The following is a 13,219-nucleotide window of genomic DNA, read 5'->3' as shown; positions in this document are numbered from 1 at the left end:
CGGTGGTCTTTAAGACAACAGGGGGTCACACACTTTATAGTCATTATCTCATAATGATGAGGTCATGTGTGGGGATATATTGTGTTGTGCTTCTATGGTATATACTAATTCACACATTACAAATGAGGAACTGGGGCTCAGGGAACTTACCCTAGTTTGCTTGTGGTCATAAAGGAATCCTGAGCCCAGTCTGATTTCAGAGCATTTCTATCTTTAGGACAGGCCTTAGCATGAAGCAAAGTAAGCTTTGACAAATAGGGAAAGTTACCTTATCCTGAGTCCCTGTTCAGAGTATACCCTTACCTGCTGGCTGGGATAGGAGTTGCAAGGAAAGGAAAGCTTTTGATTCCTCAATTAAAAAGCAGAAGGTTTTTAAAAATACAAATATTTTGGGGGATAAGACAATGAATGTGGTTTATTTATATTGAAACAAACCTCCTTGTCTGAACATTGGCGAGGGAAGGCAGGAAAAGAATTACAGAGCAGAAACTCCTGGGGCCTAAAGGAGAGGAACTTCAGGTGACAGAAGGTGCAGAATTGCAGGGGAACAGTCCTGGAAACAAACGTTACCTACTTTAGACTTTGCCAAGGACAGAGTTGCCTACTCTGGAATCAGAAGAATAGGTATCTGGGGCTGATGCTTTGCCTGTACTTAACTCTCAAAGGACAGGCCTGATGTGGAAATAATATTGCTCTCCTCCTAATTCCCTTGGCAAGGATTTCGAAAAGATTCACCATTGGAAGAACCTTCAATCTGCAATACAAGAGTTTTTTTTCCTACTTGCAAAACAGATTCTACAGGCCAAAACTTTTCTACTTGTATTTCTCCCCTGAGCTGTTGAAACAAATAGATTTTAAGCGTCTGGCTGGCTCTCACATCACATCCTGTTAAAGGTCAGAATGCAAAGAAATGGGCGTTAGCATCGTTGCTGGAAGAATAAACTCCAGCCTCCCTGGAGAACCCTGTGCTGCACATCTGATCAAGTATCCTGCGGGCACATTTTTTCCTTCCTCTTGGTGTAATAGCAATTCTAGCACAAGTAATCTGCGTTATGTGCCACTCAGGAGTGATGTTACCATACTTAAATATCAATCTGATTGTCAGTTTCAGCTTTTTTATTTTTTTCCCCTTTGCTCTGAACTACCTGTATAGTTTCATGAATGGGCCTGACTCTGTTATAACTACTTAATCTTACTTCACCTGGCCTAGATAACAGGCACCCAAATTGTATTGAGAGGATGCAGGGATGCGACTAAGCAACAGACTCTAAGAGCTGGGTTGTTTTCTAAGAATCAAAGGCCATGATTTCCAATTTCCAGGTCTAGCTTTGGCATGCTTGGTAAGAGCTGACATTGAACTCATTTCAGCCTGTGCATTTGAGGTTGATTAAAATTGCTGCCTGATTCACAACTTATAGGTGATTAAACTTGTATTTTGAAGCCTTTCCTTCATTCATTTATTCAACAAACATTTGTTGTTGAGTGAATGAAGTATGACTTTGACTTCAAAAGCACACTATACAAACCTAAAACACTGGCAGCTTGAAGCTAGCAATTTTTTATTTGTTCCCCTAAAGGAATTTCATTACTAAGTCCTTGTGAATCTTGAACCTTAAAAGAATAATCCTTTCCTTTGTTGGAGTTTTAAATTTAGAATAATCAGACAATAGTGAAGCATTCTGTTCAAAGCATTCCTTTTAGGCTACCCATTTATTATACACTGCTCTTAAGAAGAGATGAATATGATTAGTGTTGAACATTCAGACCGTGTTTTTGCATAGCTAATACCAGGAAGAAATTTTGAAAATTTGTGCCTGCTGTTTAATATTATTATATAGTCACCTTTTAATTACCTGTAAAAATGGAATGTAATCAGTGATGCGTATACTCCAAAATCACTTCCTTTTGGCTTTGGGATGCTTTTATTTACCTTCCATTGTGATTTTGCTCAGATTAGTCTGAAAATCATGCTGTGTTCTTTGTGCACTTACCGCATCATAGAAAGGAAAGAAGGAATGGCCCAAAAGTATACCAGGGGGCTAGAGAATGGTCAACTGGGATTTTAAAATTTATTACAGATAATGCACAGAAGGAATGACTCAAGGATGAATAAAAACTGTTAAATAGAAAATGGCCAGTAATTCACAGCAGCCATGTAAGCATAAAGCAAAATAAACCACATGCAAGTTTTCCATATACATATTTTATTTCCCAGCTTTGCACTTTGAAATGTCCTAAAAAATGAGTATCCTTAAATCACACTTCAGTAATACTCTGGCAGTAAACAGTGTCAGATGGGTGATCTCTGAAATGTGTTCTGTACTCCCCCCACACACCCCCAATACTCCAAGTAGACCTTTTGGGGGACAGGTGTCTTGACATATTTCTAAATAATCTCACCCTCAGGAGTGATGGCTGCTACTGTATGTTATTAAAGACCGGCCTCTTTCCTCTTCATTCTGGTTGAGCTTGATTTTAATGAGCAGCTATGACAGAAGGAAATTTTTGGAGGGTTTATCTCTGGCATCGCAACTGTTTCAATTTGGAAAGTCTTTTCAGCCTAAAAATGTATTTCTACAGCAGCCTGCTACAGGGCCCCTCATCCCCGGGCATTTTTGTCCTCAGTTTAACTCGTTCATCTGAGTCAGTGGTGAGCTTGCTTGGCTCAGACTTTAGAAGGCATGAAGGTGCTGATGCACAGGAAAACAAGGTGGATCTTGGGCTACACAGTTTGGTTGGAGGGCGTCCGTGGTCCGTGTTGGAAAGGCCTCCAGCCCCACGTGGATCAGCAGGGTTTGCCTGGGCACTTCCTGCCTTCTGCTTGCTTGCCCACCTGCCATCCGGCCCTGCTCCCACTCCTTTGTAGGTGACCTTGCAGTTCTGCTGTTCAGATGCACCTGAATCCCTTCTCACCCCAGCAGGATGGGGCCAGCAAGGGAGAGGCTTGAAAGAAGTGAAGCATTGCTCTTTGGTGGAGACACGTTCCAAGCTCACAGTCTTGCCAGTCAAAATTGCAAATAAAGGTCTGCTTGAAGCCACCATGTGCTTTTAAGTAGAATGACCTTGCCATATTTGCAAAACAGCCCGTCCCCAGGACCCCCAGAATCCCCTCCTTCTGCCATCTGCACCTCCATCCCTGCTCACTTCTCATTGTTTCCGCATCAGGAATCCAGAGACTTGGCGTTGTCTTCACTTGTTCCTGTTAGAATCTGCTCTGTAGGGGAGCCAGTGCCGCCCAGTGGTTGAGTGCCGCCTTTCCACATGAGGTCCCAGGTTTGATCCCCAGCCCTGGCACCTAAAAAATAAAATCTGCTCTGTAGAAAAGGAGAGGAATACAAGTGTCCCCATGCCTGCTCTGGGTGTGGTCAGGGCCAGGCACTTTTAAATACATAGAATTTCAGCCTTGTACCAGCCTTTTGAGATTTGGTTCACTGGTCCCATTTAACAGCTAATGAACTTGAGGATCAAGCCAGTAGATAATTTCTCCAATGCCACAGAGCTGAAGGTGGTAAAACTAGAGTTAATTTCTAGCTTCGAATCAAAACTGTGCTCCTTCCCTTTCATTTTGGATATCTGGATTTAACACCTCTAAGGCAGCATATTATTCTGAAATTTGCAGAGACGAAGAACCGTAAAACCAAAGGAGAGACTAATTATGGAGCTTCAGGTGTCTGAGTTGTTGGCAGACTGTGATCTTAACAGCACACCACATTGGTAACCGGCTCCTACAAGGTGGAAGAAGCCCTGTGTAATACCAGCTAGAGCATCTTTCTTAATTGACTCTGCTTCTGCTACTTAATTCTAGATAACCTGCTTCTACTTCCAGCATAGTTTAAAACTGAGCTGCTGCTTTTTGCCATAGCTTCCCTGATTTCCTAATAAAACTTCCACCCATGCTGGGAGCCCAAATACTTTTCTTCCAGCCTTCTCTCACACAGTGGATTTGGCAGCACTCTATTTAGGAATATGTTTCCCATTCCACTGAAAACAGCCTATGCCGCTTAGCAGAGGGCCAGCAGCATCCTCGACCCTGAGAGGTATTGTTACAAAGAAGCAGGTTCCTGGATGGGCAGCCAAAATCGAGAGCAGCAAAAGGTTGCCGTCCCTCCAGGCCCAGTAGGGGCTGCTGGGCGTGGGCGAGGATGTGTATCCGAATACATTCTCTTGATGTTCTCTTACATAGCCCAGAGGAATGTTCCTGCTTCCACCGGAGGTGCTCATAACCTCTAATTTGCTCAGCTTGCCTCTTGGAGAAAGGAGCTGGGGCTCAGAGCCCTGGCCGGCTGCTGGGGCTGGAGGTGGAGCCGCCGAGAGGCGGTGGCGAGCGGTCCTGCGCCCAGCCGCAGGGCGGGCAGGTTGGCCAGGGGCGCCACCAATCAGGGCCGCGGGGGGCGGGGCCGCGGGGACCCGGAAGAAGGAGCCGAGAGGAGCCCGAGGGTGGTGGCAGCTCTCGCTTGTGGGAATTGTTTGTTGCTTTGCAGGCTCTTCAAATAAATGTTTCACTTCTCTGGAGCTCTGGGTCTTGCCGATGGAGAAAACAGTCCTTGATGCAGACGTGATTGTTCTCTCTGCTTTGGAAAGGGCTCCGATTTCACAAATGCTGCTGTAGTATTTGATACAACCTCCGCGAGGTGCTTTGGGGACGGAAGAGGGTGCTGACCTTACCTCCCACAGGAGGTTCCAATTGGGGGAGGGGGAGAGAGGGGAGCACTAATTGGTCCCTCCTCATCCACTTACTGTGAAGTGTGATAATTCTCTTGAAAAGAGTGTCTAGTCGCTGGATAAAAAACCTGGCTCACCTTTCACATAACGTTGGGATATAAAGGCGTTTACATGAAAGATTCTCATAGCTGTGGAAAATTACCACGTTTTAATAGGATCTTTGTATATCAGCATTACAAAGAGATCTTTTACAGTGTGATGCCTTTTTTAAAAAAACACACATCTTGAAAGCGATCTAATAATCTGGAATTTTATCTGAAGTTACAACCACATTTGCTCCCTACACCCATCATATTTTGGGGCACCTGGAAACCGACAGTTAATATCAAAATAGGGTTGTCTGTTTACCATGCTTTTAATAGAAAGTACAGGGGTCTGAGGCTTCCTTGACCAAGAAGGAACTGCTAGCTCCCTTATCACTGCCTGGCGAATTTCCAGCTTACTAGCCTAAAAAGGAAAGGTAGCCCCAGACAGATTAAAATAAGGCCCCTTGGCCCTATGCTTATTAAAAGAGGGTGGGACTCTAATAAAAGGCATAACACTTTGCTGATACACACAAATATCTCACAAATAGGTGACTTAACAGACACTAATAATACATTTTTTAAAAATTGTTTTACCTTTTATCAACATTGGGTTTTTCAGGGGCATCCATTGTATAGGTGAAGGTCTTTGATAACTTTTTTCTCCCCATTTCCCTGCCTGTTGGGGTTATCCAATAAGAAAGAAACCAGAGTGGAGAGAGAATGTGAGAACATGGTCAAGATACTGTCCACAAAAATTCAGGGCACCCGTTACTGCGAGTGATAAGGTAATGAACGCTGTGGGGAAGGGAGCCGAAAGCAACGTTGGTGCAAATCGATTGTTTTTCCCTGACTATTGCCCTGGTCTTCACCCATGTTAGTGAAAGAAGGTAGACTAGTTCTTCTCTAGACTCACCTCAGATTTTGCTCCGGTGTTTCCTGCCACTTGCTACAATGCTTCACAATAAGAGGTTCCATCTGTTTTATTCTTTGTCTCTCCTCTCGAGATAGGCCTGGCTTAATTTGGAACTCAAACTTTGAGCCAGGGCCAAAGGCCAAAGGGCCCGAAGCACCATCCTGGTGGGGAGGGGAAGGTAGAAGGGTTTTCCTCTAAGTCTAGCAAAACCTAATTACAAAGGCTTTGTCTTGTTTTGCTCTCTAAAATAAAACCTAAGGCTTTTCCTCATCTTTTTCAGTTATCTATTCCTCTTCTTCTCTTTAATATTGAAAGAAATACTTTTCTCAGTTTGCCATAGCTGGGCAACCTTCAGATTTGTACATGATTTCTTGGAGACTTCAAATTATTTGCCTTCCGTCTACCCTGAGTCACTAGTAAATGCCACCTGTGCATTTGAAAGTAGCAAAGTAAACATAGCTTAGGAGGTAGTTCTTATTATGTTTAGTGATGAACAGAGTATAAACTTAATGTGAGAAAGAGACATGGGAAGCTCATTTCTTTATGGATATTAATATCTTGTGCCTACAAAATAAAAATTCTAGCTTTAGATAAAATAGATCTCCTTCATGATTCTAAAATGATTTCACAGTTAAAAATATGAAGATGCACTGTGGGTAGGATTATAAATTGGTATAACCATTTTTGAAATTAGATCAGCTCTATTGTGTTACGATACAGGTACTCTGTGATGTAGAAAATCCATTCCTAGGAAGAAGCCCAGAGAAACTTGTGCATATGTGTATACGAATGTGCATAGCGGCCTTTATTTTAATAGAAAAAAATGAATTAAAAGGGAAGTTACTCAAATGTCCATCAATAGAGGAAGATATAGTCACATGATTGAATATTATACAGAGTGTAATTGGATCAACTATAGCTTCCCACAATGACATGGTTAAATCTTAGAAGCAATATTGTGTGAAAAAAGCTGGTCGTAGAAGATAACATACAGTATGATATAATTTTTGAAAAGTTAAAAATAGAGCAAAATTAATTTGTATGTTTTAGGGAATGATAAAGACAAAATTCCGAATCATTACTACCTCTGGAGAGGAGGCAGATGACTTGGGAAGTAGCAAATAGGGTGATGCACTGGTATTGGAAATGTCTAGTTCTTATTATAAAGAGGGTGGTAGATTTATGGCTGTTTGTGTAGCGTTATGCTTCCTGGATTACATACATGTTGCATATATTCTTTTGTATGTTTCAAATTTTATATAATGCAGTATTTTTAAATAGATGGTGTAACCAGAATTTTCTCTTGTTACTCCTCTTCTCTACCTATTCCATTTCATATTTCTTTCATACTTTTATTTTTTAGGAGGTACCGGGGATTGAACCCAGGACCTTATACATGGGAAGCAGGCACTCAACCACTGAGCTGCATCCGCTCCCCCACATTTTTTTTTTTATAGTCCGCAGCTACTTGAGATCACACCGGAGTGGTTAGGTGTGGTTCAGACTGAGGTCGTTTGGGTTGCGGAGGATATAGGATGAGGCCAACGATAACCACTGAGCGAAATGAGATGGGAGACACAGCAGCCCTCTATACTCCTCTTCTTACTGAAGAGGTAGAAAATCTTGGGCCATGGAGGAAAGAGAATCCATCAAATAAGGATTGACGACCTCTTGGAAAATTTGTATTTATTGTCCCCAAAGTGGTTAGTCCTGAATGTGGGCGATCAATCTGCATGGGTGGAGGTTATGAGAGCTTGTCCTTTAGCTGCCTGCTGGTCTTTCCTGAGCAAAATGTGGCCTCTGAGTGAGGCGGGAGTTGGCATGTGTGTGGTGATGTAGCATGTCACTCGGTATCGGGGAGTCAGTCGTATCCCCCACAAAGCGCCTGTTCAGGTCCTGGTCCTGTGGCTGTGAGCCCATTTGTCAGTGGGACCTTTGAGGTGTTTTTAGTTAAGGTGTGCCCACCCTGAATGAGGGTGGGTCTTAATCCTATATGGCTGAAGTTCTTAGAAACAAAGGAAATTGGAGGCGGAGAAGAAACCGCTGGGAGCATCCAGTTCAGTGGAACCAGAAGAGAGAGGAGGTGCCGCTCGTGCATTGCCACGTGAAGGGAAAGCCAGGAGCCCCAAAGGTTGTCAGCCAGCCAGCAGGTACCCATCCCAGGAGGGTGCCAGCCTTCTAGCCCCCAAAACCCTGGGCCAATAAATTCCTGTTGTTAAGCCAACTCGTGGCATGGGATTTGTTTTAGCAGCCTGGAAACTACAAGAGGCAAATCGCCAGGCTCAGAAGTTCAGTTGAAAGAGTAAAAGCAGATAGGTCCACCTGGGAAGAAAAATTACAATGACCGTGGGAAATGTGCGCCGGGAAGGGGATTCTACTTCCTTAGTTTCTCAAGTTCTCTGCTGCCAAGAGCCATCATCACTGAAGTGCTGGCCAGGGTGGGCAGGGAAGGGCAGATCTTTCCAAGGAATTAGGGGAGCCCGCTGGTGGATGGGAGCTCTCTTACTGTGGATTTCCGTGAAATGAGTGGCTGAACTCCATGCCTGATCAAACATTTGTCTTGAGAACACCCAGAGAGGCCACTGTGCAACTTGGTGTTCTCAGACAGATTCTCAAACAGGCAGATGTGCAGAATGTCTATTTTTTAAAATGGTTTCAACATCTTTTACGTAATGCTGATGTATCTGGAAGTGAAAATGCTACGAGTTTCATTTCACTAAAAATGGACATTTTCTTTTTAACCTTTAGCTTTACATCACAATTGGTGGCATTTTCACCCTGGTCTTAAGAGCATCAGAGTTGAGTGTGTGTTCGTGAATGCACTGAGCCAGGATTTATTGAGAATATATTATGTGCCTTAAAGAACTGTGCAGGTTGTTAAGAAAAATACAGGGACGTGGTCAGCGCCCCTGAGGAGCACACGAATCTAGAGAGGGAGGCTGGCCAAGTGCTCATTAAATGGTGAGAAAAATCAAAGAACTTGGCTTTGGGAGCATGTCATAGAGGAAGTGGTAGCTGAGCTGACTTTAAAAGCAGGGTAAAATCTGATTAAAAAGGATGTTCCAGGTTGGGGGAATAGCATAAGTAAAGATGAATCTTATTTTATATTATTAGATTTCACCAGATTTTACAACATGAGCACAAGCTTCACACTAATGAAATTAATAGTAAATTAAAAGTTCTTTAGGTAAACGAAGATTTTTTTTTGTTAAATTTGTCTTTTCTGCCTTTCCATATTCCTTTTTTTATTGTATTTTTCTGAAGATACATAGATCACAAAAAATGTTACATTAAAAAATATAAGAGTTCCCCCCCACCGATCGACAACCTCTTTCATTATTGTGGCACATTCATTGCATTTGGTGAATACATTTGGAGTGCTGCTGCACTGCATGGATAATAGTTTACATTGTAGTTTATACTCTCCCCAGTCCATTCAGTGGGCAGTGACAGGATATATAATGTCCAGCATCTGTCCCTGCGATATCATTTAGGACAACTCCAAGTCCTGAAAATGCCCCCACATCACATCTCTTCTTCCCTTGTTACCATCCCAGGGTCCACAGGATGGAGGAATAAAATATGAATTAGAGTGGACTTACTGGCATTCTACTACAGAACTTTTGTGACTAGTAATGGAAAAAATTGTAGCATCCATATTCTTTTAATACCTATAATTATGCTGCAAAGACCAATAGATCTTTAGTTATGTTTAACTGGGAAATAGTTGTGACCAGTGAATACAATTATTATTCATTTTAAAAGAAGTTTGCTATTCTTTTGGTAAAATAATTAGAAATTATGAATTAAGTGTTTTTGTATTATCTCCCTCAATAAAATATTTTGTAATATTTTCCCTAATATCTCTGAGAATAGATTGCTTGAGCCCCAATTAGAAAATTTACTTGCTTTGGATTTTATTGTTTGCGAAAGAGATAAAAGTGAATTCAGAATAGAAATCTCAAAATGTAATAATGGTGGTGTCGTGTATCTCAATAGCACATAGTATATAAAACAGTTTAATAGATGTTATCTAGATTTGATCAGTATTCAAGAGAAAAAGCAATACAGAGCAGAATTACAAGTTGCTTATAGAATAAATTATTACCAGTCCCTGCTGCTGAACTCTGTTCTGGTAGCATGTTTAAACAATTCATTCTTGCATTATTTTTCCAAAATAACGGTTGCAGAATAGTCCTGCTGATTTTTACCTCTTTACATAGTCTGTTTTGTTAAGTTTCAGCAATTCTAAATCAGTTTAGCATCTAATAGACCACATATGAAATGTGTTTGCTGTTAATTCAAGCATTTTATAGCATGTTCATTAGGCAGATACTTAACATTTATTTATAAAGTCACATTCCTCTGTCCAAAAATCAAAGAAATGGTTGAACATGTATCTGTGCTTTTTAAACAAAGGAAGTAATTTATAGTGAGTAGTTATGATTCTTTGGGCTAAATATTTATAGCACTTGATTTGTAATATTTGTCATTTATAGATTTTATAGGTAATTTTGTACAGAGATATTTCTTTTCTGTGAATGGTTTTGACTTCCATGCATATAATGCATATTTGTCCATCAGCTGGAGTGAATAAGACTTTTGCTCTGTCCTGACTTTTTTTCTCTAGCCATTTTAATGGCCTTTGAGAATTGCTAATGCTAATTGATGTTTTAATAGGGAAAAAATTGTCAAATAAAACTGTTAATTTTGAAGCATGAATTAAAAATTCAACTTGGCTGCCCTAACAATAATAATGATAGTGATGATGATTATACAATTAATATTTCTGGAGTGCTTCCTGTATGCTGAGCTCTGTCCAAACATTTTATTTATACAGTACTTCTGACAACTCTCATGTGAGGTAGATATTGCTATGCCCATTTTACAGATGCATTTATATCCATTATGTCATGCATCATTTAAAAATAGTAATCATGTATTTTAAGTACTCAACTCTGGAGTTTTGCATGCATGAAATATAAGTATATATATAATGTATTTACATATGTGAGATACACATATGTACATGATATAGTCATATACATACTAGATACAGTTCATCTTTCATTTTCACAGTAAATATTTATATATTGGTATTTATTATGCACTGGCCACTGTGCTGAACTCTTGGCATGCTGTTATGAGGTGATACCTCCCTTTACCTTTAAAGCACTTAAAATGTGGAAGGAAAGATGGACATGCTTGAGAAACAAGTGCAAGAAAATATGATAATTGCTTTAATAGGGATAGATTCAAGGTGTTGTATCCTTGTACAAAATGGAGAAAAACAACAGGGCCCCAGCTTCCAGAAGGTGTTGGGGAAATCTTCACAGAAAAGCAGCCCTTCTTCTGAGACTGGAAGGACGAGTTGGAGTCTGAGAAGATGATGTGCGGAGGGAACAGAACAGAGAAGGATGGAGAAAGGAGCCGGAGCGAGGCGTGGTCCCTCTGGGAGCTGCAAGGATTCAGTAGTGCTGAGTGTCCAGTGTAGCTGGACAAGGGATGTGACTGGCTGGGGTCAAATCACAAGGAGCCATGCATGCCGTTCAGAGGAGTATATGTATCCTCCATGGGTTGAAAAACCACCATCCAATTAATTCAGCAAGCACTAATTAGGTTATAAGAAATGAGTGGTGGTTTCCCTCACCATCTCTCCCTCCCTCCCTTTCCTCATTTATTCATTCAACAGATTTTCATCAGGTGCCTATAACATGCCAAACAATGAGTTCAATAAAAGGGTGGCCCAAAACAAACCCATTTCTGCCTTCATGGAGCTTACCAGAGCATGGGGGAGACAAGCATTAATCTATGAATCCAACGACCCAATGCAGAATTGCAGTGGAGACCAGTGGAATGAGGGAGAGTGACTTTATGAAAGCAGGCAGTAGGAGGTACTGCCTTGGCTAAGGAGATCAAGAAGGCTGCTGGAGAAGGGTACTGAGCTATGGGAGCTGAAGGAGAAAAGAAGACAAGGCCATTGAATGAAGGGGGCAGGGTGGTTTGGGTATAGCAGGCTTAGCAAGGAGAAGAGCAGGTACAGACGCCCCAAGGTGATGGAGAGACGGGTGCTGGCAAGGAAGGGAGTAATCCGGACAGGCTGGAGTGCAGGCCGGCATAGTGACCTTGGGTGGCCACTATGCTCAGTGGGAAGCCACGGCAATGCCCACTGTGGATGGGCAGTAGGAGAAGGGCTGTGGAGGCAGGGGAGGCCACCGTGGGGCCCAGGCCAGGGGAGACATGGCGGTGGAGCAGCCTGGAGCAGTGGTGGGGTGGCAGCAAGAGAAGAGTCATGGGATTTGAGAGAGACGTAGGCAGGAGAACCAAGGATTTGATGGGTAGATCTGTGTATTAGTCAGCCAAAGGGGAGCTGATGCAGAATACCAGAAATGGGCTGGTTAAAGGGTATTTATTTGGGGTAGGAGATTACAGGTACCAGGCCATAAAGTGTAAGTTATTCCCTCACCAAAGTCTATTTGGAGCAAGATAGCTGCTGATGTCTGCGAGGGTTCAGGCTTCCTAGGTTCTTCTCTTCCAGGGTTTTGCTTTTCTCTGGATTCAGGGTTCCTCTCCTCCTGGGGCTGGCTTCTCTTTCCTCTGTGAGCTGACTTCCCAGGGCTCCAGCTTAAGGCTTCACCATCAAACCCCAACATCCAAAACCCTCAACTCTGTCCTTTGCCATGCCTTTTATCTGTGAGTCCTCACCCACCAAGGGGTGGGGACTCGACGCTCTAATGACGTGGTCCAATCAAAGCCCTAATCATAACGCAATCATGCCGAGGTATAGACCAGATTACAAACATAATCCAATATCTATTTTTGGAGTCCATAATCATATCAAACTGCTATCATGTGGTACATAATTTGGAAGAGGAAGGTGTCAAGACGATGTTGGTACCATTTGCTGAGCTAGGGAACATGGGAGAGAGAGCCACTGTGCTTGTATTTCCAGAAAATGTTAGGGCAGAGGAAGAGGGGACATCAGGGAGGGTGTGGGGCTCAGGCTGGGCCTTGAAGAACTGAGGAGGGTCATCCAGTTGGCAAGGATGGAAAGGCGTGATGAAAGGGAATGGAATGTGCAAAGGCCCAGAGGCACAGCCGGAAGAGTGCAAATAGAGTTCCACGTATACACACACACACAAAGAAACAATTATTAGGGGTCCCATAAGTAAGAATGTTGGTTTTCTGATATGCTCATGCCTATGTGGTGTGGTAGTCACCTAGAGTATGTAGAATTTATAAATGGTGTAATAATGTTTAAATTCTTTTATAAATCATAGGCATGTTACAATGTATAGAAATTCTTCTCTATTTATTGCATCTTTATTTAGGAACTAGTATGTGGCTCTTGGTTTTATTATCTTCTCTTTTTCTAATGAAATGTAGTTCTTTTGGTAGGGCTTGAATTTTTATGTTTTTTTACTCAGTTTTTTGGCATCTGGATTTGGGTTGATTTGGCATTTTTAAATAACTGAAACAACCACAGATTTACTCTGAATTGAACTGTGAGCATTTTTTACTTCAATTTATCTTTAGAATTAAAATCAAAGGAGCATCA

At 41.9% G+C, this 13,219-nt stretch overlaps 1 protein-coding gene across 10 annotated transcripts in view; it reads left to right on the top strand.

The window, feature by feature from the left end:
- The window catches only part of ATXN1 (ataxin 1), a 417,609-nt gene that overhangs the window by 135,499 nt on the left and 268,891 nt on the right, over positions 1-13,219 (top strand). The window lies entirely within an intron of this gene.

The sequence above is a fragment of the Dasypus novemcinctus genome, chromosome 22, assembly GCF_030445035.2.
Source record: "Dasypus novemcinctus isolate mDasNov1 chromosome 22, mDasNov1.1.hap2, whole genome shotgun sequence".
NCBI lineage: Eukaryota > Metazoa > Chordata > Mammalia > Cingulata > Dasypodidae > Dasypus > Dasypus novemcinctus.
Note: the sequence above shows the minus strand (reverse complement) of the source record. Positions and strands in the feature narration are given on the sequence as shown.